Here is a 4,718-nt window from a genome sequence, read left to right on the forward strand (position 1 = left end):
TGGGACTTGTATTTCTTCAGTGGAATCTCTTTCAGCTTCGCGGCTGCACTCGGACTTCAAGCCCCAGAATGCACGTGATCCGTTTTTTCTATTCACAATAAACAGCATGTACTTTTATTTTAAGCTTACAGGGCCTTTTACAGGCCACGTGTAGGTGGGAGTGGAGATGAATCTTTTTAGTCAGTTTTTAAATTTTAGTTTTGCTTCATAATCTCTCTCCAAATCTAAATAACTTTACAGTGCTGTGTCTTGAGCCACTCCTATGTCCTTATATTTTGCTTCCAAGAAACCAGACTTTCTGGTAATTTTTTAAAGCAGTCTTGAGCAATAGTTCTCTTAAAGTCTTTTAAATGATTTTCAGTCCAGTTCTTGTACCTTAACATTTTCAGAAGAATGTTATTTGTTTGTTAAACCACTTAACACTGACCTACTAATGGAAAACAAACAAACAAAACAACAAAAAACCACCTATATCAAGGAATGAACCAGTGTTGTGACAGCACTTTGTTCAGTGTCTGTTGTGTTTCAGTGCACAGTATAAATAAACTGGCTTGGCTTGACTTCTTTGAGAAATTAAAAGAAAGCTTTCCTAACAGAGTTCAGGCTGTGTTGGTGATTGAAGGTGGACATTCCAAGCTTTTTAGAGTTATTTTCACCTACACTATTTTCCAGGAATTTTTGTACGTTTCAATAAATCTCAGCCCCAAATTTCCAGTTTCCTAGCAAAATATAAAGAAGTGAGGGGTGGCTCAGTGAGGGGTTGTGCACAGTACTGTACAAATATATATTTCCTTTTGTTCATGAGCACAATTAGTGGCAACTAAGTGCAGCTTTAATAAACTATGAACAAGTGTGATAAAAGCCAGTATTAGATAAAATTGTAACCCTAATTATTCAGCTGCATTTAAAAAAACATTTATGCACTAAGGCAGGGGTGTCAAACTCAAATACACAGTGGGCCAAAATTCAAAATGGAACAAAGTCGCGGGCTAACGTTAATATTTATTGAAGAAAAAAATCTTCCTCCAGATATAAGAATGAGTCTTTATGGACTCAAACAAGTTTAGCTGAAAAACTGAATATGGAACAGCAAAGCTTAATACTAAACAATATATATATTAGCTGTATAATACCAGCAGGCCAGCTCTAATAGTAATTTGGTATGGCTTTGCGGGCCAAATGTAATTACGCTGCGGGCCAAATTTGGCCCGCGGGCCAGAGTTTGACACCTATGCACTAAGGGCTCCTTTTAATGTGTGATGTTGGTTTGAATATATATAGTCTATTGTCTGTACTTGGCTAAAAGGACTATTAATCTTATTTCACAGCCTTGTGTTTGTCAAAATATTCACCCTAATAAGTTTATTATATTCCACTGATTGTCTGTATATAACCATCTTCATCATCTTTACACAATCTACAATCCCATCAACTACATTGTACATTGCAATAGCTATAAAAAAGTAACTAAAAGGTGACAGAGATGACACATGTTTAGTCAACAAACTTTTATTAATTAGTTAAGGGATACTAATGCACAGGTAATACAACAAGTTTGGGAGAAAAAATTGTAACAGTTCAGACTCAAAGGAGGTGTTGAATCCTCCAATGTTAGGTACTATACAGCTTAATTTCAGATATGGAAATCTTTAATACATCATTAGTCTCATTTAATTTGTTACCTATATACCATAAACAGTTATGAGCTACAACATCATCTCTTAAAACTCATCACAATGACCCCAACAACAGAGCTGGATGCCATTTCCTGCTTTTGAACTAGGTAGCATACAAAACAAACCACCAAATAAAAAGTGTAAACTTCTTCAGCTGTCTAGGGGAATTTCTAAGGAATAATCTTGGTTTTGGAAATAACATTGCTGACAAAGGGAAGACACTTGAGCCTGCTGTTTCCCCAGGTACAAAAGTCACACCACACACAGTCCAGGTAACTAGAAAGCTCCAACAACACTCCTATTTCAAGCCTATTTCATGGTATAGTAAGTGCACTAAATACAGAAACAAACACACATACATATGCCTTGTTGTCCCATACTGAATAGATAATAATAAAAGGACTCTCTCAATCCGTTTGCCATCATGTACTGAAAAAGCTCAATTTATGTGCATCGTCAAAATGGATCAAATAACAGTGTATGCCAACACTCAGGCCTACAATGTTGTTTGTGGTCTACAAAGTTTCTCAACCTTTTTTGTGTAGATTTCATCATATGTAAAAAGCATTTTTTTTAAAGCAAATTAATAAAAGAAGGGGAGTGGGAAAAAAAGCCATACAATTTCGAGAAGACACATCGATATCAAAATATCAGCAAGCCAACAAAATCAGCTAAATATGGTGTATTGCTGTACTCTCTAAACATGTTGCAGTTAGCTCACACTGCGGGATAGATATGTGTTTTCCACATCATAGGAAGACAGATAGTAAAGGGTGTGATAAAATATAAAATACCCACTGTTAAAAGCAGTGCTAAACTATCATATTGCAACACCAAAGCTCGTCAGGTAAACACAGTCAATGTGACGTCATTAATGAAACGAGTAACAAGCAGCTGATGAACTGATTCTGTGCCACAGCATAACACTCAAAAGTGTTACTATTTCTGACATCCAGTCATTACAAAAAAAGGTGCTAACTGTTTAATACACACACACACACACACGCACACACACAAAGTCTGGACAACTCATATTGAAAAGGTCCGAGGACCACTCAGTGCTTGTTCATCTTATCCTCTCTGTCATCTGAACCCAGGTAGAAGATAAAGGTCCATCCCCATGACAGAGACACGTGCATAATCATCCCCACCTGAATTAACTCCATCAGTTGATTAGCAATGGAGGAATTCAGATTGAATCTTTGCGTTACGTTATAAAAAGTCACAGCGTAGGAATGAAACCACCTGGAAAAACACACATTTCAAATTCAATGTTTCTTGAAAATGTTCTGCTGACATCAGTGCTTGATTTTAATGACATTGACATTATGATGCAAAATTCAGAGGACTTGCCAGTAAGGATAATATGGACTTGAGTGAGTTGTATCAGGCCCTTAAGGTAGAGTGGCAAGTAAAGCACCCTTATTATCTCACCAGAATATCCTCACATAATTTTATCCAAAGCTATCAGATTGCTATCTAAGTAACACACACCATAGAATATAAAATAGATTTATGATCTGTATTTTTTTAAGCAAGCAAGTCGTTATTTTCATGGACATAAACTTCAAATATAAATCAAATATTCATGGAGTTTTAATTTGCTCAAATTGTTAATACAACTGTGGATTCAAGTATCTACTTTCAACATGTTAAAGTGAAAATATTCTCTAATCTTTTAGATTTTGAAAAGTCATTTAATATTTTGTTTATATATTTATATATTTTAAGCTAATCTAACATTAAGTGGCTAAGCAGCCCTAAACTTCAATAAGACCAGTTATGGCTTTGTGAGGTGAATCACAATTATACCATTGCGTTGGATTTCAGATACAATATAGAAAGTGTCAGTCATGTTGCTCATGACAAACTTAGTCTCTTTCTCTAGTTTACCACCAGAGTTTAAAAAAACAAACAAACAAAAATCCCACTCCTGCACCAGACAGCCACTAGGTTAGGGTGAATAGTTCTGGAGTGCAAAACTACAAGAGGGGAGCAGGAAGGGTTAAAGGTTAAAGTGCAAGGCAATAACTTTGAGCGTTCAAGAATTCATTCATTTACATTATTATATGTGAATCTTAATTAGCAGTTTTTCTGTTTAATAAAAGATTATTATCCTGGACCTCTCTAGAAAAGATAATATATTTTTAAAATTCCCTCCTCAGCTTTGATTGAAGCTAAAGCAGTAGCCAAAACGTGGCCTCATCATTTGATTGTGCTGCAATGGTGCAACAAGCTTCACACAGAATTCTTCCTCCTGTCAAACATTTAGCTTTGCTAGACCGATTTTAGAGTGTTTCAACATTTTTTTCCTGGTTGTTTTTTTTTTTTTAAATTCAATTAAACGTGTCTTTCTATTTCTAATAGCAACTAAGTTGCAGTATGCCTTACAGATGAAAATATCAGTCACTTTTCTGGGTATTCTGCATCTCAACTTCCGTGTAAAACCAGTCTGGAAATAATCTTTTCACACTTAATTATGGTTGTCAAAGCAGATACTGTTCACAGTCATGTGAAAAAAAATCCTTGGAAGTAACAACTGTAAAAAATAATGTGAAACATGAACAACTTACAAACATTTTAGCTTATATGACATTTGCTTATGTAAAACATGAAAAGCAAGAAACAATAAAAGTCAAACTAGAAAAAAAACTATATTAAAACAACATTGCACTAAAGCACACACTGCAAAAAATTCTGACCGCTTATGATCCAGTTGGATGTTTCAGGCTTGGAAATGACGGATGGCATCATTGCTTTGAGTATATAGATATAGATATAGATATTGTTCATGTACACAGTACAGTATATCTGTGAAAAAATGTGAAAACACTAGCTATTATTAAATGACTTCACCATGCTAATAGAATATCCTTTTTAAAACCTCTCAAACACAACACAAATCTTGCAGAGAAAATGACTCTCCATTGGTATTTAGAATACTAACTCTGTTTAAAAAAAAAATCTATGTTTAGGTCAGGACTTTGATTACTACTGACACCCCTGCTGTGAGTACAGAAATTGAAAAATGTGCCTTAAATG

Source organism: Astatotilapia calliptera, chromosome 20 (assembly GCF_964374335.1).
Source record: "Astatotilapia calliptera chromosome 20, fAstCal68.1, whole genome shotgun sequence".
NCBI classification, from domain to species: domain Eukaryota; kingdom Metazoa; phylum Chordata; class Actinopteri; order Cichliformes; family Cichlidae; genus Astatotilapia; species Astatotilapia calliptera.